General features: G+C 42.4%; 1 protein-coding gene across 1 annotated transcript in view; it reads right to left on the reverse strand.

The window, feature by feature from the left end:
- Nucleotides 1-22490, reverse strand: part of LOC147885340 (deoxyhypusine hydroxylase-B-like) — a 197124-nt gene extending 174634 nt beyond the window's left edge. The window contains exon 1 of the mRNA XM_087396494.1: nucleotides 22459-22490. The gene's annotated coding sequence lies outside the window, so the exon portion shown is untranslated. The remainder of the gene's footprint in view (nucleotides 1-22458) is intronic.
- Nucleotides 22491-26515: the final 4025 nt, after the last annotated feature.

Genomic DNA, 26515 nt, shown 5'->3' on the forward strand with positions numbered 1-26515 from the left:
CGCTACCGTCAAAGCCATTGGATAAACTCCATATAATAAGCAAAAGATGGTGCATGGAGAAAACTTCTTGCCACGTCCATCAAATCACCTCCTGCATCAGGTCAATCTGGAGCTCCCCTTTTTTGGCAATGAAACTCTCAATATCTAATCCTACATGAAGCATGTCCAATAACCACCTTCTGATTCCATGTAGTCTCCCTCCCAATTTTGATGTCGAAGTTGTCAAGTTGATCCTCCAACCGGTTCCGCATAATCCAAGCATACTTCATTTCTCTGCTTTGTTGAGGAGCATGGATATGAAGCAAGGTAGAAACAATATTCTGAATTTGAGAAAACAGTGTCATACCATCTCTCCCGTGTTCTTCCTGATAAGGAATATGGCAAATGTGGATGTCAAAATTGACAGTTTCATGATATGGTAACCTATTTTTGAAGCAGAATCTATACAGGTCTCATGCGTGCGCTACCAGAACATCCAAGGTTGTTTCCTCGTAATGCCAAGATGCGTCCCTTTTGATGACAATGAAAGAGAAGCGGACGGGATCAACATCGAATTCCACATTGTGAGAAAGGCATTCCTCTCTATCACAGTGATCCTCCTTGCTCACGGTGATCCTCCCTGCTCAAGAATAGTTTTTCGACACGAGGATTGATTTGGAATCAGATTGTATATGATGACTTTTTGGGGCTTATTGCGGATGAGATGAAGAATGGCTATACAAGGTTCATTATCCTTGGTACTACTAGGATTGGAAAGTCTTTGTTCTCTATAATACGGATGCTACAACTTGCAAAAGAGGGTCGCCAGGTAGTTAAAGCCTCATCAATTGTTGTTTATGAAGAACCCACTTTTTAAGTGATCTCCGCTATCTTGTTTGAGATGCCCATAATTTGCAATGGGAACTTTGGCTTTTGGCATGAGCCATGATCTTCTAGAAAAGATTAAACAAAAGAGAAAGTAGATATGTAGAGAAAAAAAAGTCCCTTTCCTCTTGTAAATTTCAAGGGGCATGGAAGACTTGCATAGTTTGGAGTGTTCCACATGTACATCAAACCATGGAATAGAGTGGAGACTCGAGACAGATTAGTTCATACAAGAATTGGTGATTTTGATTGAGAGACACATATGTTTATGACCTTGGCTCGAAAATGTCGTTTACATTCCAACACTACATGTAGCAATTTACGTATATAATTTTGATAAAAGCTAGACTAGTCATTTGTTGTTCAATAATATCATATTTTAATACTGTTTACTTTTCAAACGTGTTTTTTGTATCCTTTTAGAAAGTGAAGCAGACGACATACTTGGTGCGTACATGAATTTGGATGTTCAACTTGGAATACAAACACGCCCATTGAGATTTAGGTAATGTGTCAGTCTCTTACATATTTGCGATACTCAATCTCTCCAATCTCGATGCATGGGGAAGGGCCTTTTCCCTCGGATTATAACTCTTTGGAGAAGGAAGCATGCCACCTCCCCGCCCACACTATGTGTGGTTATATAAAGTATATTATATATATGTATATATATGTTTTCAATTTCACCTTGTTTGTTGACTTTTGCTTTTGCATATTCTAAATTCTTATCTGTTTTTGTGTTGAGGTAGTTGCAAGAAAAGAATGCTTACTCACACACAACATTTGCTTGGACCTACTATTGCCTGCTTACTTTATAGTAAGGTATTTTCCTTTCTTGACTTTCAAAACTTACAAAAATCATATTCTTCGGTTTTCTTCCATCTCCTTGAGTCACCTATAACGAATATGAGCCCCTAGATTGATTGTATCCCTTACGAGTATGATCCTTTAGATTGATTTTAATTAATGTCAATCACGAAGGTTTTAATTTTCCCTTATTTTAAAAAAGCATGACACATTAGGGTCAAAAAAGATGCATCGGGGTGTGTTATAACTTATTCAAACATGCAAGTCTCCAATGGATGTGCTACTTGGCTCAAGCCTCAATCTCACCTACTATGAGGCACAACTTTCCATGGGCCTCAATCTCACCTACTATGAGGTCCATGCAAAGTATCATGCCCATCGGATCTCATTTGCACAATTAGGATCCCATTTTCCCTCGTTTCTCATCATGCATGACACATGGGGATAAAAGAAGATGCATCAAAGTGTGTTATTTGAAAATAGCAGGCTACGATGCATGCATAACATTGCACAGGCCTCAATATCAATGACTTTGTGGACTACGAAAAGTAATATGCCCATTGGATCTCATTTGCACGGTTAGGATCACATTTTTCCTTGTTCTTCACCAAGCATGACACATGAGGGTCAAAAAAGATGCATTGGGGTGTGTTATTTGAAAATCCAAGTCTCCCATGGATGCACAACTTTTGATTGGCCTCAATCTCACCTACTATGAGGCCCATGGAAAGTAGTATGCCCATTGTATCTCATTTGCATGGTCAAGATTCCATTTTCTCTTGTTTTTCTCCATGCATGACACATGATGGTCAACAAAGATACAACAAGGTGTGCTGTTCGAATGTACGAGTCCCCAATGGATGCATTGCTTTGCATGGGCCTCAACATCACCTTCTTTGAGGAAGGTGCAAAGTATCGTGCCCATCGTATCATCTCATTTGCATGGTCAAGATTCCATTTTTCCTTATTTTTCTCCATTGACACCACAACACAATGCATCCATAGATGCATTTATTGATTTTTCAAAAAGTGATAGGCGCATCTATTAGCACGTCCACAGACCCGTGTCTGAATGTGCGTCTATATAATAGAGGGACATGCATATAGAAATGCTTGTAGATGCTCTAATAGACGCTCTGTGGAAATTCTAAAAACAATAGCAAGACATGCTTATAACAGTGCTAATAGACGTGCTTATAGACAGTTTGTAGAATTAAAAAAAAAATAGAATGGCATGTGGTTGAACAAAATGTTGTGTGGTTGCAGGAATGCCATTTGTACATTGTGCAATGGGATTCTATAGCCAACAACATTTTAATTTGCACGATTTCATGCACGTCTATAGCTATTGGTAATTCGTTATATATTATTAAATGAGTTAAGGGACAAAGACTGGAATTTGAAGTGCATATATTATTAAACGATCATATACAAGCCGACAATTACAATTCCAAATAAAACATTACAACTCCAAAACATTTACATCACAAAGCATTCATTGATAAAACATTGCATAACGAAATTGAATGCCAAAAAAATAAGAGGCGTGTATATTAATTCATAGCCCAAAAAGTGTTTGTATATACACATAGCACAAAGCCAAGCCACCTGTGGCTTTAAGTACAAAAAACCTTGGCCCAATCCAAGACGTCCTAGGCCCTTGATCCATCCTACATCCAAGGGCCAAGATGACCCATGTTAGCTTAGTAAATGCTAGGGGTCCCTTATACCCTTGGGTCACCATAGTAGGTCACTTTTTCTTAACTCAATCTCTTCCTTAATCTATTCCTTATGATGCCCTTTTGATACATCAAACCTCCCCTAATGTAAATATTCTTTTGACTATTTGCTGCTTCTTTTTTGGAACAATTCAAGCCCAACATCAATTGACAAGTTTTTATGTGACCTCACTGGACGTGGACCATCGGTGAGACGACTGATGAGCTCTTCAAGACCATCAAAGAGACGTTGGAGAGGGACAACAGGGAGCACGCATTGAGCGAGACCTCACATTTCCTCTCGAGACTCTGCAAGATGCAGTTATGGAGCATCAATGGGTGCTGCAAGAGAATGAGTGGCCACTATGTGACAATCAACAGCATGCACTATTATCTCAAACCGGAGGCCTCGAGGGGGTCACTATGTTTAAACCCTCTATATCACGTGTGTTCAATTCCCTTATCTATAAAAAATTTCATGAATAAAATGTACCCGTTTTCTATAGGGTTACATATGATGAGTGACCCCCTTGAGCCGGAGGCTTGATATTGACAATGCATATGTGGAGATGTGCATGATAGCTGCTAATTATTCCCAACAGACGCGTGACAGATAAGCCACCTTGCAACATATCAAACAAGGAGGCATAGTCTCAGCAATCAACCGCAATTTTATTGGCCTCGTTGTGCACAAATCGTCCACAATACCTGCACAATTATAGATCATCATGGGCGGGCCATGTTGTCCAATCTGCCAAGATTTCTTTGAAAGGCCACAAGATATTACGCTCTCCCTTGTGATCATCACTTTCACCTTGCTTGCCTTATGAATACTCTAGAGGTGAGAAGTACATGTGCGACGTGCATCGCTCTTGTGGCACGTGAGTTGTATGACATGCTTGGCATCGGAGCAAGGTACTCTTTTGATCCAAGACTACATACTATTAGAATTTAAATGATTAGTAGAGTAAAATATTGTGTACAGCTTGGTATATAATATTAATCCGTTTTTTTCGCATGTGTAATCAATTTGCAAGAATTGTATTAACGGGTTGTCTCAATAGTGTATTAAATCAATATTTGTTTCGTTTTCAATTCACATTAATTTTATTTACGATGGTATATTGAAAGAATTCCATTCAATTTATATTAAATGGAGTATTGAATCGATTCTCATAAAGCATAACACTTGTTTTAGTAGCTTACACACAATGTCGATCATCCTCGCCATCCTATTGATCATCTCCAGCATGCTCCTGGGAGTGACCATCGTCTGCGGATGCTTCATCGTAGTGTATCAACACAACCTACATATCTTTCTAGGGGATCAAGGCATCCACCAGCCTCCTCTAGTTGCTGCACGAGTTGCTATGTGATAAGCTTCTACATGATCCTTTTTGGCACACCGTTGGCTTCAATTTTTGCTTGTCAAAAACTGTAATCTATTTCATATGGATATTGCCATCTATTGGCTTTATTTTTTGCCCATCTCATTTTTTTGTAATAGTAATGTTTTCGGAGAGGCAAACTCCCCAACGCGAATATGAACATCTTGTAACTTAAAATGTATAACAAATGTTGTTGATGCTTATAACAATGCATTTTATCAAATTATTATTGTGCAAAGGTTGAAGTAATTGATGTGGAATTGTAAATAATGCAATGCTATTATCATGCGACATATGTTTTGTGCATTATGTCAAATTATTATTGTGCAATTGTTGAAGTAATTAACGTGGATGTGTTGAAATAATAGCTACACGATTGTCATACTATGAAGTGGAATTCTAAATAATTCAATGCTATTATCACACGATTCACAAGACATGTGCAATTGAAGTAATGCGACACATGTTTACCGCATTATATCAAATTATTATTTTCCAATTGTTGAAGTAATCAATGTGGATGTGTTGAAATATGGGTTGCACAATTGTCATACTATGAAGTGGAATTGTAAACAATGCAATGTTATTATCACACAATTCACAAAACATGTGCAGTAGCACTCGGAGTGCAAAATAATTTTCACCATATGCAAATATGAATGGCAACATATACTTCGAAGACTATCCTCAATTAAAAAGAAGATTTACAATGCCACAAAACAATACTATTGGTCAATAGACCCAAAATGGAAGCAATAGTGACCTCAGCTCCTGGTCCCTTGCATTTTGCAATTCCCCTACGCACATCAACCAAGAAATGTAACCTCATTCTCGAGCGAGAGCCACTATATTCTTGATGGCATACACCACATCTCCACCATGTGCCACCTAGCATCGTAAGATTATTCTCCACATTTGTGACAACTTCAACCACATCTATAGACTATGCTGTTGTCTCAACATCAGTATTAGTAGATGCTCGCAAGATGGCGGCCACTCTCTCTGCACTATTGCCTCTACACAGTGGCATTGTTCTATTGGGATCTCCCACAAAGTGCCATAACATCTAGCTGCCGCTGAGCCTCAAAATTCTTGACATCACATCTCCAACGGTTGCCAACTAACATGTAATGTAGTTGTGTGCTATTGTTGATCCTCCGATCCTCTCTGGAGCCATCGAGTTCTACCAAATTAGGGATTACAATTAATTCAATATCTTTCATAATCATAAAAAACTTTTGAACTCATTGTAGCATTTTAGTCCTAACTTCCAACATGTGAGTACTTCATGCAAGCTTGCTAGACCTCAAGAGAGAGAAATCATCTAACTGTCTTGCCCCTCTCGACGTAATTGGATGATTATGAACGTGGTAGTTTGCCTATTAAAATAGGCGTGGGATGGTAGATCGCCTTTTCCCATGTTCTTCTCTCTCTTCAGTAAGCATCTATCTGCACCATGATCATCTGCAACATTATGCTCTATTGACAGATGTCAGTATTTCAAACACACTACTGTAGTAGCTAGCATCACTTATAGAAGCCCTTATAGGTTGCAAGCCATTTTAATGCTTTCCAAGTTCCAACATGGAAACAATACATTTCTAATACCATCTAAATGATTTAACATAACTTCCAAGTGGCATGACATTTGAACGTTTTTTAATTAACCCATGGGCATTTTAAAGTGGTCTAGTAGTGAATTATTATGCCCATTGGATACAATTGGTACAATAATTTGAAATATTTTAATACTGCCGCAAATCCCTGATACCATTTTTCCTTGTTTTTCACCAAGCAGGAACATGAGGGTAAAAAAAGATTCATCGGGGTTTGTTATTCAAACCTACGAGTCTCTAATGGTGTGCCACTTTGCATGGGCCTTAATCTCACCTACTTTGAGACACATGAAAAGTATCATGCCCATTGGATCTCATTTTCACGCGTAAGATCCCATTTCCCCTTGTTTTTCACACAAAGCATGACACATGAGGGTCAAAAAAGACACATCGAGGTGTGTTATTTGATCGTGCAAGTCTCCTATGGATGTGCCACTATGCAAGGGCCTCAATATCACCTTATTTGAGGCCCATTTAAAGTATCATGTCCATCAAATCTCATTTTCATGGTCATGATTTCATTTTCCCTTGTTTTTCATCAAGCATGACATATGAGGGTCAAAAAAGATGCACCGGGGTGTGTTATTCAAATATGTGTGCCTTTGATGGATGTGCCACTCTATGCAAGCCTCAATATCATCCTCTTTTTGTCTTTTCTAAGGTATCATGCCCACTAGATTTTATTTGTATGATCAAGATCCCATTTCCCCTTGTTTTGCACTAGGCATGACACATGAGGGTTAAAAAAGATGCATCGGGGTGTGTTATTCAAACGTGTGAGTCTCCAATGGGTGTGCCACTTTGTAAAGCCTCAATATAACCTACTCTAAGGCCCATGAAAGCTATCATGTCTAGTTAATATCATTTGCATAGTCAGGATCCCATTTTTCCTTATTTTTCTCCATGCGTGCTGATGAGGGTCAAAAAAGAGGCATCAAGGTTTCTTATTCGAGCATGCAAGTCTTTGATGGATCACTTTGAAAAGGCATCAATATCACCTACTTTGATACCCATGTAAGTTATTGTGCCCATTGGATCTCATTTTCATGGTCAAGATCCCGATTTCCCTAGTTTTTCACCACCTTGCATGAAGCATAAGGGTAAAAGATGGTGCATTGGGGTGTGTTATTCGAATGTGCAAGTCTTTGATGGATGCACCGCCTTTTGCAAGACTCAATATCACCTAGTCTGAGGCCCATGCAAAGTATTGCTCCCATCATATCTCAATTGCACACGGTAAAAATCCCATTTTTTCTTGCTTTTCACCAAGCATGACACACGAGGGTCAAAAAAGACGTAGGAGCCTCTAAAGGATGCAAAACTTTTCCCATGAATAAATATCACCTACTTTGAGTCTTGTGGAAAGTGTCGTGCTCACAAAATCTCATTTTGATGGTCGGGATCCCAATTTTCACTATTTTTCACCAAGCATGACACATGAGGGTCAAAAAAAGATGCATTGGGGTGTTTTATTTGAACACATGCATGACACATGAGGGTCAAAAAAGGCATATCGGGGTGTTTCATTCGAATTTAAAATGGATGCACACTTTGTATGGGCCTAAATATCATCTACTTTTAGGCATGTGCATAGTATCATGCCCATTAGATCCCATTTGTATGGTCAGCATCCCATTTTCCCTTTTTTTCCATGAAGCATGACACATGAGGGTCGAAAAAGATGCTTCGGGGTGTGTTATTCGAATGTGAAACACTCTAATTTATGCTCCACTCTACATTGGCCTAAATATTACCTGTTTTGAGGCTTGTGCAAAGTATCATGCCTAGCCAATCTCATTTGTAGGGTCAAGATCCCATTCTCCCTTGTTTTTCACAATGCATGACACCAAGGTCAAAAAAGATGTGAGCCTCTGATGGGTGTGCATCTTTGTGCAGGCCTCACCCATTTTAAGGCCCATACAAAATATCAGGCCCATTAGATCTCATTTGCAAGGTTAGGATCCCATTTTCACTTGTTTTTCTCCATGTGTGATAGATGACATTCAAAAAAGATTTAGGGTGTCTTATTCTAACATGCGAGTCTCCAATGGATGTGTGACTTTGAACAAGGATCACTTTAATATACTTTTAGGCCTGTGCAATGTATCATGTCCATTGGATCTCATTTTCATGGACAGGATTCCATTTTCCCTTGTTTTTCACCAAGCATGAAGCATGAGGGTCAAAATAGACGCATCAAGGTGTGCTATTCGAACATTCGAGTATCCGATGGGTATGCCACTTTGTATGCACATAAATATCATCTACTTTGAGACCCATTGAAATTATCATGCGCATCGTATCTCATTCGCATGGTTAGAATCCCATTTCCCTTGTTTTCTCCATGCATGATAGATGACGGTAAAAAAAGATGCATCAAGGTGTGCTATTCGAACATAGGAGTCCCCGATGGATGCGCCACTTTGCAAAATCCTCAATATCACCTACTTTGAGGCATGTGCAAAGTATGGTGCCCATCGAATCTCATTTGCATGGTCAAGATTTGATTTTCCCTTGTTTTTCTCCATGTGTGACACATGAGGGTAAAAAAAGATGCAACGGGTTGTCTTATTCAAATGTGCGAGTCTCTAATGGATGCACCACTTTTAATGGGCCTAAATATTACCTACTTTGAGGCCATGAAAATTATCATGCGCATAGGATCTCATTTGCATGATTAGGATCCCATTTCCCCTTGTTTTTCTCCATGCATGGCACATGAGGGTAAAAAAAGATGCATCGGGGTGTATTATTCAAACATGCGAGTCTCTGATGGATGTGCCACTTCTCATGGGAATCAATATCACCTAATTTGAGGCTTGTGCAAAATTTTGTGTCCATAGGAACTCACTTGCACGGTCAGGATCTGATTTTTTAATCTTGTTTTTCACCAAGCATGAAACATGGGGGTAAAAAAGGATGCATCGGAGTGTGTTATTCAAACATGCGACTGTTTGATGGATGTGACACTTTTCATGGGCCTCAATGTCACTTACTTTGAGGCCAGTGCAAAGTATTATTCCCATTGGCAATTTTCCATTGTTTTCCACCATGCATTGTCAACACATGAGGGAAAAAAATGACACATCTACAGTGTTATTCAAATGTGTGAATCTCTGACGGATGAGCCACTTTGTACAAGACTAAATATAACCTAATTTTATGTTTCTACTAAGTATCATGCCCATTGGATCTCATTTGCATGGTTAGGATCTGATTTTCCCTTGTTTATGTTGAGTTTTTCTCCATGCATGAGACACGAGCATCAAAAAGATGCATCATGGTGTGTTATTCAAATATGTGTTACTTTGCATGGGACTTAATCTCAGCTACAATGAGCACAATGCAAAGTATTGTGCCCATATGATCTCATTTGCACGGTTGGGATCCCATTTTTCCTTGGCTTTCTCCATGCATGACAAATGAGGGTAAAAAAAGACGCATCAGGGTGTGTTATTCAAATGTGCGAGTCTTTGATGGGTGCACCACTTATTACAAGCCTCAACATCACCTAATTTTAATCCCATGCAAAGTATTGTGCCCACCATATCTCATTTGCACGGTCAATATCCCATTTTTCATGTTTTTCACCAAGCATGACACATGAGGTAAAAAAAGATACATCCGGGTGTGTTATTCGAACATACGAGCATCCGATGGATGTGCCACTTTGCATGGGACTCATTCTCAATACTTTAAGTATCGTGCAAAGACTTGTGCCCATGGATATCATTTGCATGGTTAGGATCCATTTTTCCTTGTTTTCCGCCAAGCATGACACATGAGGGTTAAAAAAGACGTATCAGACGGTGTGTTATGCAAAACTGCTAGTCTTCGATGGATGAGCTAGTTTGCACGGGCCTCAATATCAAAACTACAATGAGTCCTATGAAAATTATCATGCACATCGTATGCCATTTGCATAGTTAGGTTCCCAGTTTTTGTTGTTTTCCACCAAGCATGACCATGAGCATTAAAAAAATGCATCGAGGGGTGCATCACTTTGCAAAAGCCTAAGTATCACCTACAATGAGGCTCATGCAAAGTGTCATGACCATAAGATCTCATTTCTGGGTTCAAGATCTCATTTTCCCTTGTTTTCACCATGCATGACACATGAGGGTCAAAAAAGATGCATTAGGGTGTGTTATTCGAATGTGCGACTCTCCGATGGGTGTGCCACTTTGCATGAGACTCAATATCACCTAATTTGAGGCCTATGAAAAGTATCATTCCCATCAGGTCTCATTTGCATGGTCAAGATCCCACTTTCCATCATTTTTCACCAAGATGATATTGAGTCCCCTGAAAAGTGGTGATTCACTAGAGACTCGCACGTTTGAATAACACACCCCAATGCATCTTTTTTTACCTCATGTGTCACACATGGAGAAAAACAAGGGAAAATGGGATACTAACGATGCAAAAGAGATTTGATGGGCATGATACTTTACATGGGCCTCACTATTGGTGGGATTGAGGCCCATGAAAATTGGCACACCCATCTAAGGCTTGTTATATGTTGTAATAAAAAACCCCGATGCGTCTTTTTTGACCCTCGTGTGTCATGTATGGAGTGATCATGACCATGCAAATGAGATCTGATGGGCACGATACTTTGCAAGGCACCCAAAGTAAGAGAGATCGAGTCCCATGCAAAGTGGTATCAAAGACTCACACGTTCAAATAACACACTTAGATGCGTCTTTTTGTACCCTCATGTGTCATGCATGGTGAAAAACAAGGGAACATGGGATCTTGACCTTGCAAATGAGATCCTATGGGCACGATACTTTGGACAGGCCTTAAAGTAGGTGAGATTGCAGCTTTTGCAGAGTGCCACATCCATCAAATACTCAAAGTTTTGAATAACAGACCTCGACATGTCTTTTTTGACCCTCATTTGTCATGCTTGGTGAAAAAGAAGGAAAAATGAGATCCTGATCGTGCAAATGAGATTTGATGGACAATACTTTGCACGGGCTTCAAAGTAGGTGATATTGAGGTGAGTAGAAAGTGACACATCCATGGGGGACTTGCAATTTTAATAACATTATACACACCCTGATGCATCTTTTTTGATCCTCATGTGTCACGCATGGAGGAAAACAAGGGAAAATGGGATCCTCACCATACAAATGAGATCCAACAGGCATGATACTTTGCATGGGACTCAAAGTAGGTGAGATTGAGGCTTGTGCAAGTGGTGCATCCATTGGAGATTCATACATTTGAATAACATGCCCTATCCCTTGCAGAGGTATTTAAAGTACTTTAAAAATGTCAATGTTGTAAATAAAGATTTGATTTTTCATACATTGATACATGTTGTCCCTCATTTACACGCTCCTGGGGGTATAGAGGAGGAACATGGCGAGGATATTGAGGAGGAAGAAGGTGACAAAGAAGGCTCTAAGGGGTGGTGGGAGTGATGATGGGATCAAGGACAAGGATGCCTCCGATTAGTCATAGAAGGAGTGCTAGCTAGCTCGTATTCCTTAGTGGCCTCTAAATCTGACAAGGGGAAGGCCTAATAAAGAGGGATAAGGTGCTTCATTGTAGGCCATTAGATCTATTCAAGATCTATGGTGGAGATGGAGATGCTTCATGAAGGGCTAGGATTGAGGCATGTCATGGAGGGTGGAGATCAAAAGATGAAGATGGATGGACTAGATTGAAGCATCATATTGGATGGCCGGATTGAAGCACCATTTTCTCTCACCTCCTCCCTTGGATCCATGCTTGATTTATGGCCCATATTGAAGCACCTTTTGCACTCATCCCCTCTCTTGGATCCATCCCCTGATCTATGGCTTAGATTGTAGCACTTTTTTCTCTCATCGCCTCCCTTGGATCCACCCCTTGTTCTATGGCCTAGGTTGAAGCACATTTTCCTCTCATCCTCTCCCTTGGATCTACCCCTCCCTTGGATCTACCCCTTGATCTATGTCCTCAATTGAAGCACATTATCCTCTCATCCCCTCCCTTGGATCTACCCCTTGATCTAATGGTTGGGAGTGATCTACCATAAATTTGAATGTGACCCTTGGATTGGAGACTAGGTCAATGGCTGGGAGTGAGGACCATGGGTCTAGAACATGGGTGAGACATCTCCCCACCCATAAATGCACAACATGTCCTTTTGTACACCTCAATGTACCACTGCCCTGCACAAAGGAACACTCTCATTGGTACACCTCAAATCCCTATCTAATCCCTTGAAATTAGTAAACACTAATTGGAGACCCCAAATCTCCCCTAATGACTATTATAGTCACCTGACATTGGACTATCAACATGTGCAAGAGGTTCTGCTACCATGGGTCTGAGGGTTGTTACTCGTGGTTGCTCACGTACTCAAGCACCTAAGGGAAAGTCCACTTCAGGGCCAAGAATGAACTTTTCATATCGCATCTTTGCAAAGTATAGGGAAAGTTTTTCTCAGAGTTCCTTCGCACTCTAAGTCTTTGTTGACTGTAGGAGAGTGTGCTAAGTTATCACCTCAATATTGTGGGCCATGGTGAATTCTAAAAACAATAGGCAAGGTAGCCTATAAATTAGAATTACCACAGGGGTCTAAGGTGCACCCAGTGTTTCATGTTTCTCGTTTAAAGAAATTTTTGCATACAGGTGACTCACTAATCGAAGGTGTTGTTTTGTTTCAGGAGATAGAGGATAATGCAAGACGCAAACCAACAGGAATCCTAGACCGAGGAACAATGCAAGTGCGCAATCGGAAGATACCCACGGTGTTGGTTGCATGGCATGGTCTACCTCTATCAGAAGCTACCTGGGAATCTGTATACTAGTTACGGAGAGTATTCCCAGATTTCATCATCGAGGATGCTGATGCTTGAAGAGGGAAGGAATGTTATGCTCTAGCCGAGATAGCATGACCTCGGAAAGATCAGTGGGCATTTTCCCTTAGATGACCGACTTCTGTAATATTTTATGTGCGTAAATAAAATGGTCAAGGGAAGTAACTGCCAAGGTCCTAGGTGAGGGTGTATTGGCATCGACTAGGTGGTTCTGAATGCTCAGGCCTAGGTGCACCTAATATGTGTAAGAATGCCAAGGGGAAAATGTTTTAATTGTGCCCCAAGAGAGGGCTAAATGGTGTACCAAGCTAAAGGTATGAAATGATGACATGTGGCAAGGGGGAACCATCTAGGGAATTGTGGGCTTGTGGATAGGCATGAAGAATAAGAAATTACGTATCTTGTGTGCATGCAATCCATGAGATAGGCTGGGAGGATAATTGGATGCCATCGCCTGTGATTGTGAGCTTGAATCAACGTGAAGGAGTTTCCTGAGTTGGTTTGGGTCGTTTACACAACCCTACCTGGCATCCCATATATCTAACAAGAACACCCCTCTAAATCCAAGAAAAGCCAAGGTCAGCTCCCTAGTTTCTGCCATAGGCTTTCTCAAAGTCCAGGAGTAGAACTGCCAGCCTCTGCCCGCTCCTGCATAGCCCACTCACTGGCTTCCCAAAAGGAAAAGATATTGTCAAATATGCTCTTGCCATGCACAAAGCATGTCTGAGTATCATGGATGAGGTCTGGAAGAAGGGGTTGCAATCGAATGCTGATCGCCCTGGCAAGGATTTTATATAAAGTGCCCAACAGAGTGATGGGTCTCCAATGGGATACAAAATTCATGTTGCCACCTTTCGGGATAAGGTGTATGAGTCCCTCGGTCAGTGAGTCAGGCATCTCACCCGAGTCCCAAATGCCCTGCAGGGCTGAAGTAATAGGATCACCTATCATATCCTAAAAGGCTATAAAGAAAGAAGGAGTAATACCATGGGAACCAGGGCATTTCCCCTTATGAAGGGCGGAGAGGGCAGACTTGAATTCTGTGTTAGTAAAGCGTGCATCAAGTAAGCATATCATCTCTAGTGAGACCAACACAGGTAAACTCTACCAAACTTCCTCTCTAGCCACATCTCTGACCTGTGTGTCAGGATCTGCGGAAAGGAGGGAGGCATAGAAAGCTATCGCTAAGTGCAAGACTGTATTATGAGACTGCAAAACGCCGTCAGAGTCAATAAGCTGCCTGACCCTCTCTCTACTATGTATGGGACCAAGTGTAGAGGAAAAGTGTTTATTGACTCTCCCTCCCATCTGTATCCAAAATGACTCCCATGCATGGAAGGCATACTCTGCTCTCTGATCAAGCAATGTCTGCAAGTGAGCCCTTGCCGTAGCAAGGCGCTCCTGTATCCAAGCATCTGATGGTCGTCTCTGCTCCTCCCGCTGCAAGGCTGCCAACTGCCGGTGCCGTACCAACCTCCCGCCTGAGTACCTCACCTCGCCGAGCACTAGCAATGGAGTGATAAAAGTCACTGATACTGGAAAGTGCTGTGGCCACATGTGAAGGACCGGCCACCCCCCTGCATGTGAGAAACCCAAATCTCCAAGACTGCCTCTGTGAGAGTCTCATCTGTGTAAAAGGCATCGGGGATCCTGATATTGTGAGACCGTCCTCTCAAATGGGCCTCTAAGATGGACAGAACTACTACAAAATGGTCAAAAGTGGAAACACCAGGTGCAATGCAAACTGTCCCCCCTCTATCAAGAGCCTAATCATCCACATGGAATCTATCAATCCGAGCATGGATAGGCATATGCACCCTATGGTTCGACCATGAAAACAAAAGTGACTGAGACTGAATATGAAATGCATCATCTGACCAAACATCTCTACCACTGAACCTGAATAAGAAGGCATCCCAAGCTGCTCTCTCGAGGGAATGAATACCACCCTCTCTGCCCCCTTGCTTATAAGAAGGTGCCTCAACCATGTTGAAGTCACCTCCAATAATCCACGAATCTGCAATGTCAGCCCACGAGAGAAACTCTTTCCAGAACATAACATGGTCCCCTCTGTTGTTCGGGGCATAGAGGTTGAGGAAACCAACCTTACGTCCGTCAATCAGAAGTAAAACCCATTGGGCCTTGGAGGGGGTTATGATGCCATGTCCAATGATCATAGGGAGAATAGAATCTGAAACAAATATGCATGTACCTCCTCTAGTTCCCAAGGCAGGAAGCCAAAAAGTCCAGCCTGAAAGCAGCTTACCTGACTTGGAGCAATCTCTGACATCCAATTTGTGTTCCTAAAGAAAAAGAATGTCTAGGGAACCACCTGAAACACCTAGATGGAGCTGATTCCTGATCAACTATCTGCGACGGCGATGAGGGATGCCACCCAATCCCTGTATATTTCAACTGGCTATCCTCATCGGCGGGAGGAGGCCTGTTGGAATACCTTACCCGACCTGGTGGCAAAAAAAGAGCAAAAAAAGAACCCTCCGCCGGAGCTGACCTCCTACCATACACACGAGGTCCAAGGGGAGGAAAGTCCACAGGTGAAAGAGAGAAGGATCTCTCACAAGGGATGCCGATAACTAGCTCTCCGAAAGTAGAAGGTACAAAATCATCATTTGGGAGTTCAGAGAGGTCCTCCAAAGCGGAAAAGGAGTTCCACTGAGCCAGTCTTGGGAAGGGTGTACGAAGGAATCCTACTGACGCAGGGATAGAATGTAAGACCCCCTTCCCTCTATCCAAAGAAGGAGGCACCTGTACTGGATCCTGATCAAGAAGTACTGCGAACGAAGTGCCAACAACCTGGGCTGCTGAGGAAGGTACAGCCTGATCTAGGGATGGGGCTGAACAAGGCTCCTGAACACTAGTCTCCTCCCGAGGCTCCAAGGGGGTAGCCTTCGAAGCGGTGGATGTGTGATTTGAAGTAGAGGGTCTAACCGCAGCCGGAACCCACCGTGGGCTAGAGAAGGGGGTAGCCTTCGAAGCGGTGGATGTGTGATTTGAAGTAGAGGGTCTAACCACAGTCGGAACCCACCGTGGGCTAGAGAAGGTGCGAGGTGTAGGAGGGACTTAGGTAGCCCTAGGAGGGGGGGGAGCCTGTGTTTGAGGCGGTGCCTGTGGAGCAGTAGGTCCTGCTCCAGCTCTCTGTCTGGGCCTCTTTTTCTTCTTTGGGCAATCTCTAGCGAAGTGCCCCGAGGATCTGCAAATCCTGTATTGGTCTTGCCGACCTGCAACCTCAAATCTTTGGCGAAAGAAGGACCCATCGGGTCGCTGTAGCATGATGTGGTCATCTAAAATATTGGGGTCCTTGACAATGACCCTAACCCTAGGTACCCCATCCATCCTGACCGCCTCAGTAGCCGAAGAGGGTTCGCCAGGAAGAGGGGGGATCTCTGCTACCACACCAAACCTCTCGCCAATAACTGAAAGTAGCCGGTGATAAACTGAGGGAAGACCAGGGAATCTAATGAAAACATAAACTCCCTGCTTGTCCTCTTCAACTGGGTCAAAGCCCAGTTGAAAGGGAAACAAAAAAATCCTCCTGAAGCCTAGAAAAAGAAAACCGGCCTGTAGTAGGTCTCTCGTGACGTCCCGGGAATCTAAGCACACCTGAAAGAAACCTCGTCCCAACAAATGAACATCCTTAAGGTGGGGGGCGAGCTCCTGGGGAAGTGCGGCAAGCATCCAATCTCTAGCTTGTGACCTGGAGGGGTGGGAGCCATTGATGCATGTGAAGAGAGTAGTGGAACACTCATGCTCCAAATCCTTTTGCAGCTGCTGCAGCTCATCTTTTGAGAAAGTGACGGTTCTCGCGGCCGGTGTGGGCGGTAACGGATTGACTGAATGGGAACCCATTCATCAATCGAGGTGGTAAAGGCCGATTCAAAACCAAAAAAAGAACTCCGTCCGCTTTCCTAAAGCCCAAGAGACCCCTAACAAAAATAGGGGTACTCCAGATGAGGGGAGAGGGTGAAAGGAAGGAGAGAGAGAGAGGAATGAGCAAGGAGAGGAGGAGTCAGCAAGTAGAGGAGAGGAAGAAGAGGGGGCAGCAAGGGGAGAGGAAGAAGGAAGAGGAGGGGAGGAAAGAGGAGAGGAGGAGTGGAGGAGAGGGAGGGGGAGGGGCTGGCAGCAGCGAGGGGGGGCTAAAGCAGCGCAGGGGGGAGAAGCAGCACAGGGGGGAGCAGCAGGCAAGGGGAAGGGGAGGGAGGAGGTAGCGCGTAGGGGGGAGGTAGCACACAGAGGGGGGGAGGTAGCACGCAAGGGGGAGGCAACGAGGGGGGTGCTACAGCAGCGCAGGGGGGAGCAAAAGGGGGAGGGGAGGGAGGAGGCAGCACGCAGGGAGGAGGCAACGCACAGAGGGGAGGAGGTAGCACACAAGGGGGTGGCAGCATGCAAGGGGGAGGAGGCAGCGCACAGGGGGGGCTGCAGCAGCAGAAGAGAAGGAGGGGAGTCGAGGGTAGGGGGGAGGGAGGAAGCAGCAAGGAGGGGAGGGGGGGAGCAGCGAGGAGGGCAGCAGGAGGGAGCGGGGAGCAGCAGCTATCAACCCCTTCTGCCTTGGTATTCGCAGAAAACTCTTCATCGTGCTGAATACCTTGAATCCAAAATCTGGGGTTGGTATAAGGGAATCGTTGTTCTAACAACCCCATCAATTGAACTCCTCGAGGTCAATTTTTTGGTTGCAATTTTTGTCAATCCTAATTCCTAAATTACTTGGTATTCATAAAGAAAATCTAGTAACTAACAATTCTGGGGTTGAAATACTTGGAATATTCCCATCACAGAACTATCAAGGATCCATCCGTCCAATTATCTTGCTTCAAAAAAAGAAAAATCTCAATCTATGAAAAATAATGCGTGTCCAAGCTCGAACACCTAGAGAGAACAATCAGGAAAAATTGGTATACCATGAGTTTTTTACATGTGATGGAAGAATCTTCATGTAGCTATCAATGAGCAAAATCTTGATCAAAGATATGGTCCCATGATCCATCCTATGATTGCCCATACTTGAGGATAATCAATAAAAATTCAGTTAGCCATATTTAGTCAATGGTACCCTTCTGACATGCATATAGTCAAAATCTATCTTAGGAATAACAGCCTATGTGATCCAGAGATAATGGAAATATGCAATCCGAGATCTCTCAAAACAAGATCCATTATTGGATATCTTGTAGAAAACTTGTGCACAATAAAGTCGTGCCTATCACGGGATCATCCGCCGATACTTAGGATCTCTAATCTTGGAACTTTATGTCCCAATCAAGGCACTGGCAAACCATCATCATAATAGATGTGGTAGCCCCCCTAAGATTGTGTCTACTAAGGAGCTCAAGGGTTCAACCCAATGTTACATGGTGTCGTTCAGGGTAAAGAAGAATCTAAGTCAGCCCTTGTAAAGTGTCTAGTCACCGTGCCCCCCAATTCAATTCATCCTACTTGTGCTTCACCCCAGTGGCCCTTGGGAGAGAATCTTCGATGTGACATACCTTAGTGTCCCATATCACCAAGATATATTGCAAATAAAAAATCTCGGTGGATAGTAAGAGTGAATTAGGGTAGCCAACCCCTCTTCAACTCAGACCTGAGTCAGGGTGGCTAAGCCGTTCTCAATCCTTTTCTTGATGTGATTATATCACCCCTTGTGGCACAATACCCATACCAATTAGGTCTATGAGAAAACAAGCAAGTACTATCCCTTAAAGACTCTTGAAACCTGTCTATCCATGACCTCAGTCTAAAAAAGTGAGAATCTCAATGACCTCCCCTTTTGACATGACTCAAAGAAGGTATCCAAACAACACTCATCCTAGTCTAATCAACGAGAACCTTCAAATGTCCAAAGGGTAACTCAAAGAATATCAAAGTTCACAATCACATCAAGATCAAATTCCAAATATATACCAAACAAGAATCTATCCATCAAAATTCTAGGAAGGGATATCCAACTATCTTGTTAATTCTGGTTTCATAAAACATATGTAACAAATACTCAAGCATAATCAATGTACCATATATCTAAAACCTTCAAGATATATGAAAAAAAAGTACATGTTATATAATTCAAAAAAAGTATCAAACTAAATGCCAACTTAGTTACAAATCAGAAACCAAACCAACCAAAATATGGTCAATTTAATAACAAGACAATTCTGTACACAAGGCATAATAATTGGAGAAAGTGATGAACCAAAAGTGGTTCAAAGATTCAGTCGAGCCAAAAAACATTGGGTGATAGCCAAAAACTTAGGATCCTAGACTATTCATCGCTTCTCAATAACTCAGAAGTGATACAAAGAGTCTAGAACATGCTGTCTACATTTAGAACAACACGAGCCTTCTGCAATATACTTTTGGTACTACGGGTTCTCATAAAAGTGAAGAGCTTCCCAAAGCTCATCCTTGAGGGAATCCATCTCCTAAGTAGCACTCGGCACGACGGGGTACAATCTTGGATGTAACTTCGTCCTCAAGCTCAATAATCAAGAGAAGATGTCTTATTGCTGTAGTGGTGTTCAATCGCTAAATACCCACAACTAAAAGAGATGGCAAACTGCAAACTGCCAACTCTGCCCACCACGTACGTAGGAGCCCATTTACTGGAAGAGAGGAGGTGATGGCTGCATGGGAATCTGAGGGTAAAAAGGGTTTACGATTCATCAATTCCAAGTAGGATCATTGGAAAGGGGAGCATGAGCAGGCTGGGCTGTGGTATGCATGAGCGTATGAGTGTCTCACGGTGTCTTAAATAAGGCACAATCGAGGAAAGCGCTTCAAAAGCAAACAATTTTGCTCTTCTTCTAGGAGGCCCTTTCAAAATTAGTCTAGAGCGATTATGGCTCTACTATTCCAGAACCTCCTAAATCCCTTCTTTTTTTAGAAATCGGCTTGGGCTTTTATTTTTTAAGCATAACAAAAAGCAAGCGCCCCCCATTCATGAGTCCTAGTGCCTTATTTTTGCTGCACCCAAGGAAGATAATCAACCCAGTTTAAGACAAGTCTACGTACCATGAACCACATAGCCACAATCTCGGAAAGAATCTTGAGATCGTCACACTTGCCTACTACAGCTCCCTCTCAACAGCGTTCTAGATGGTCTTTCATGCTGAACAAGTAATTCTTGATTCATTAACTATGAATCCCTACGTAGCAACCCTAAAATCCTGATTGCTATTTGAACTCAAATGTTATTTCCTCCTCTAGACCAAACCCTGAACTAGCCGCCCCTTGCTGAAATTACATCGCTTTCTTCCCAGGAAGAACAATAAGAAAACCCCAAAAAATGGCGCTCTTACCTTTTGGCCGAGCGTACCTATCCCAAAATCCATCCTCAATTGTTAGCTATCATCGCTCCACATATGCATCCCACACATAAGCGAAATTTCAAACTTGCAGAAGTGGCTCTTGGAGTGTATTTGAAGTTCTTAATACCTGCATATCTTGCAATCGAGTAATCTGTCATAGAGTGGCTCTGATACCAAATGGCACGAACCCGCAGGCATAAACCCTAACACTAACCTAGGCACTCGTCCTCAATCCAACCTGAATCATGTGCAGGCATCTCGATCCTCCGACCAACCCTAAGTGCATGGGCTACAACTCGACTCACCATAGGCCCATTTCTAACCCAGGTGTCCCATACCACTTGAGCCTGTCCAGAAGACCCTTGATACACCTCCATACAGATGGCTAGAGTCCTAGCCAGGGCCCAAGCCCCATCCGTCAATTGAGCTGCCACAATAGCACTAGCCCTCCTTCTATATAAAAGGAAACCTCACTATAAATAGTATGATACTATGAATAGCTCCCTCCATATAAAGTAAGCACTATATATGAAGCAATCTCTATTTATAGCAATCTCAGCTAAAAAAAGCCATCCAGCCCTTTGCTATACCAAATGACACGACCTAGCAAGATCTAACCCTATCACTAACCTAGAAACTCGTCCTCAATCCAACCAGAATCACACGCGACCATCTCACTCCTCTTGAACCCCCGCGAGCACATGTGCTATAGCTTGACTCAACCGTAGGCCCGTATCTAATGCAGGTGTCCCATACCACTTGTTGTCCAGAAGACCTTCAATACGCCACCTATGATCTACCATGCACATGGCTAGAGTCTCGGCCAAGCCCCATCTATCAGGTGAGGAGCGCTCAACTGAACTGCCATAATAGCACTTGCCCTCCCTCTATATAGAAGGAAACCTCACTATAAATAGCATGACTCTATGAATAGCTCCCTCCATATAAAGAAAGCCCTATATATGAAGCAATCTCTATATATAGCAATCTCGGCTAAAAATAGCCATCTGTCGCTTTGCTATCCCTTGATCCACATTAGCCTGTTATCCAACCCTAGGTACACCATGCACATGACAGTGGGTGAGGTGGAAGGCCATCTCAGCAAAATGTGTGACATGTGGCAATACAAACTAATGTTTAAGCTAAGAGGTTTATGGTGAAGTGAATACTTCAAAGGGGTACCTAGATTACTGCAACAGCAAGCAATGAGAACTAGAGTTTGTTTTCTCTCCATATATTATGTCGAATTCAACTGCATGCTTTGGTCGCAATGCTTGTGCAAGGCCTTTCGGACACACAGAGAAGGAATTCCTATGGTAAAGACATGCACAACCTTCTCCTTTTTGGTTGAAGATGTTTGTATAATAGACTCAGTGAGGTGGTGATGTGGTAGATTTTCCAAGGTGGTTCAAGTGCATTTTGCTGGACAGATGCATTGGTGACTTGGTTGAAAAGTTTGCGTCAAAGTTCAAGAGTCACAAGAACAACAAGATTGCAGGTACCTTGGTGGACTTAGGAGTCAAACTTGAGTGGAGCTCGATGAGAGCTTAATTCTGGGAGCAACTCCAAAGTTCTGGAAGGTTCCGCATTCTGTTGTAAACACATGAGTGGAGCACGTAGAGTTATTGTCCATAAGGAACAATAAGACTTGCCGCACAGAAGGGCTTCCACTGTATGAAACACAGACAAGGTTTCAACTTCGATTCCCCTTTATACTGAAATAAAGACTAATGTGTAATATATAGTAGGATACTTCTTTAAGGTTACAATGCTTACCACAGATGCAAGCAATACCAAGAATTAGCCGAGCATTCGCTATTTGAAATTTGAACCAATTGCTACAATAGTAAACGCACATCAGTCTTCAACAATTGAGTCACAAGAGAGTCATTTAGCTCCTTGTATGAGACTTACAATTGTGATGCGAATACCTGCTAATTACGACTTCCTTTGGTGCTGTCGAATTATTCTACTGCTAATTGATGCACCGCCACTGTATCCAGGGCCTCATGTAGTAGGAGTACCCTTCTCAGCAAGGTCTAATAACTTGGCACTCTTCTTTTTTTTTTTCCCTACCCAATTAACAAGGGTGCACAAAGCCAGTGGCTCAAAAGCACAAAGAAAGTGCCAAAGGCAAACTAAGCATTTGCTTTCAGTTTCTCTACTATCTATGGGGATTGTGCAAGGGCCTTAAATGAATGCTATCATGGAGGATAACTTCAGAGGGGATTTAAAGGTTGTCCTAATCTAAGGGTGAGGTTGTCCTTAAATGAATGCTATCAGGAAGAAATGTTCACCTTGTTGTCTTTTGGGCCTACCTATAGGTAGGCTACTCACTCCTTTACTGAAAGAGAAAATTCCATTTTCATGAATTTTTGTGCACATTTTTATGATTGGGCTAAGTTGCACTTGCTCTTGTCTTGCTATTTGTATCCTCCATCTTTGTCTCCTGTCCTTTCTCTCTCTTCTTCGTCTTCTTCTTCTCCTCTCACGATAGGTCGCGCGAATGAAATTCATATTGTTGTTCTTCCATGAGTTATTGGCATCATGCAGGAGATTGAGCCATAGCAACGTGTGGGAATCCCCCTTGCTCACCTTGCTAGGGTGGGCCATTGGTACTATTCATAAGCTTGAGCCATATCAAAGCACAAAGAATTTGGCTTTGCCTATTGGGACTAGTGCCGAAAGATGCAATGAACTAGGGATCTGTTTCATTAAATCAGCCAATCTTTTTTTGTAGTTGTAATAAAAGTAGCGCAAGCAAGTAAATGTCTTTTGACATCAGTAGCGGCCAACAAAAAACACTCACCATGGTGAATCACTGGGTGATAGCTGTTGTTGTGGCTTAGAGAGTTGAAAGAGCTACTTTAACTAAGAGCAATTTTTCTGAGGAGTAAAATACAACACAAATTGCTTTTATTTTTTTATTTTTTATTTTAATAATTGCTTTCAATTTTCTTTGAAAGATGGCAATTTTTATGTGAATTGATAAGCAATATAAATAGGAATGTGATAATCTAGTATGCTTCAGTTGTTCCAAAGTAACCACTTGTTATAGGAGCATTTGTCCAAATATGGCCAAGCTGAGATACATAAATTGTTGCTGTTTTATTAGCTTGCCCTGGGGGAGGTAGGGTATAGTGACTGGTTCTTGTTTGGAGAAAGCCGAAATTCATTTTAACTTTTTAAATTCCCAAACTGATGTCATATTTGATGAACCTCACTTCAGCATTGGTGAAGAAGACCACTTGCATGCATGCATGCCAACTACATGGCACTCTTCAAAGCATTATCCAACTTGGACTTCGGAAGGTCTACGTGAATTTCTCATGCAACTAGAAAAGTTACGCACGTGCTACTCTTCCATTGGTTCTCACACACAACTCGCCTATGTAGTGTAGACCTTGCAATTTCATATGATCTAGCTCTCCAAATTCTTTGGAGGTGTCTGCATAGATTTCACAAGTATTCGTTTATGCCCCGAGGACGATGCTCAATGGAACGAGCACGTTGGAGGTAAAATGAATGTCGCTCATCATCACAATCAAAGTGTTGCCACCTATTGTTATTCTTTCATAGCTGTTGGAGTCCCACAAAGGTCGCGCACTAGCACTGCACCACCCCGACATGCTTGGAGAGCAAATCACTCATGCATCGCACCCATTGGTTTCCATGTCATGGTTTTACTATGGCGAAGCATTCAGGTAGCTTATTCGACATTCACATATCTAGCTTCGGCCTTGGAGGAGGACAACGTGCGAGAAATCACAAGCCACCAGTGGAAACCTCCAGCATGGGCTCCGAAATGTATTCCCTGCTGCCTAGTCTTCTTGTTGTCTACACATCTTTCTTTTTCTGTGGTGGTTCGTGCTTCCAACGAGGCGGTGAGTGGATGGTGCAACACTGCCTTCCTGTCGTTATATAAGACGTTCGATCTTTTTCCAGCACATGTTGTTCAACCATTGCCATATTTTGATTTTCATCATTTGCTTCTACAGTCAGTTCCATCCATGCCTTCTCTCCTAGAGCTCTCAGTTGAATCAATGGAGACTAGAAGCCAAACTTTTCAAAGAGGCTCAGGTCCCTCCATGATCAACACATTTCTATGTTACTTCATGCATTTTTTGAACTTCAATACGTTTATTCCTTCACCTTCTGACTTCATCTTTCCTCATTCAATTCTTTCGTGGTTGGCTTCGCTTCATTTACATGGTCGTCACCCTGCAGAATTGGAGCATAAGTTCGGGAAGAAGTGGGATGCGAGTGCTGTTGTAACTACCCCTGGATAAGGTACTGAGAGCCGTACCCCTACTATGCATAATCCTTTATTTTCGATCTCTAAACACACTAATCTAATCATGTGAACCTGTTGTGGATTGTACAGTTTATAGGGACGTGGAGTCTGTGAAACAAGAAGTTGAAGAGCAGGATTGCTCCATGTATGACGCAACAAAGCCCTTAGTGCATGCTACAGTCATAAAGGTCAAAGATATTGTGTTTGAGCATGGCCAGTGTTCAGCGCATGTGCTTCCCACCATTGGAAATGCTATTGTGATTGACCTTGCTACTGAGCTATACCCTAAGATAGTTCATGAGAACCTAGGCGAGAGTGGATTATGGACTTCAACAGACGTTGCTCCTTTCATAGAGCATCGATCTGTGCATTGTATTTCAATTTATTTTTCTTTGTGCATTCAGATACTAGGAATGCGAATGGCATCAAGTGGTGCGCGAAAAGATTTGTAGAGAAAGGAAAGGATATATTGATGGATAGCCCCCCAATGAAAAGACCTCAAAAGTCCTTAAAGCACGCATTCCACGAAATAGGTAAGGAGGCATATGTGGAAGGTTAGCAAGCTTTACTTAAACTTACCTCTGGGCATAGCAGGATACCATGGCTAGCACTCTCCTCTTCTATTGCAGTGAAAGCAGGGGGAGACCAGAGGTGCTGGTATGCATGCACAGAGAGATGGTTTGAGGGACTCGGGCTCCACATGGACAGACCACCTCCATTCCAGTATAGCATGGCCCACATGTGGATGTTGTCTGCTCATTGCAAATAAAATTCTTGGACCTATACAAGGACAATGTTCTTATGGTTTGCTCGATGCAACTCGAGTTGAAGCTCAGTAGTAGTTTTACCATTAACAGTTCGGGCTATGTGATTTCTTTCAACCCTTAATGAGATCCAACAGCTTAGTTCTAGTGAAGACAGCTAGATGCCTTCCATATAGATTGGTTTTCATGCATGCATTAGTTGTAATGATGATGGCTACATGCCTTCCACAAAGATTGGTTCGTTAGTTATTTCCTGTTGTGATTGCTTCTAGTCATGAGAGCATCTTGCCTTAAAGATGCATTTTGACATGTCACACTGAAGGACAAATTAATGTAATGGGGTGTACCAAGGGGTACAAGGTTTGTGTGAGTTTGTGTAACAACATGGTGGTTAGTGTGACCAGGTTAGGTGGTAGCCCATGTACTACTGTGGAGGGGTGAGGTCATCAATTTGCGGGGGGTATGAAGAACAAATTGATGTAATGTACCAAGGGGTACAAGGTTTGTGTGAGTTTGTGTGTAACCACATGGTGGTTAGTGTGACTAGGTTAGGTGGTAGAAGGTTCTAGTAGGTGTGATTGAGAGAATCATGGACTTGATTGAGAGATACTGGGAGAAATTTGTGGATCTTGATGCTCTCTTGTGCTCACATATGATGTCACTCTTGGATGTAACTTGTGCCTATATATTGGGCATACCTCTCATGAATAATCAATCTTTTTCATCATCTTGGTATCTCCATCTTGTCTCCATGCTACTCCAACACACATGCATTATAGTTTCCTTCCTTTTGAAAGAGTAGTTATTGTCATGGATTTTACATGTCTTCCATGTGCATTGATTTGGGACATTTTTCAAATGTTTATTGGCTTATGGAATTTTTGGATTGGAATACAAGCTTTTTCTTGCATCATGAAGTTTCCATGTACA

The sequence above is a fragment of the Dipteris shenzhenensis genome, chromosome 25 (assembly GCF_047967505.1).
Source record: "Dipteris shenzhenensis isolate YYH24624 ecotype China chromosome 25, Dip_SZ_1.0, whole genome shotgun sequence".
Classification (NCBI taxonomy): Eukaryota; Viridiplantae; Streptophyta; class Polypodiopsida; order Gleicheniales; family Dipteridaceae; genus Dipteris; species Dipteris shenzhenensis.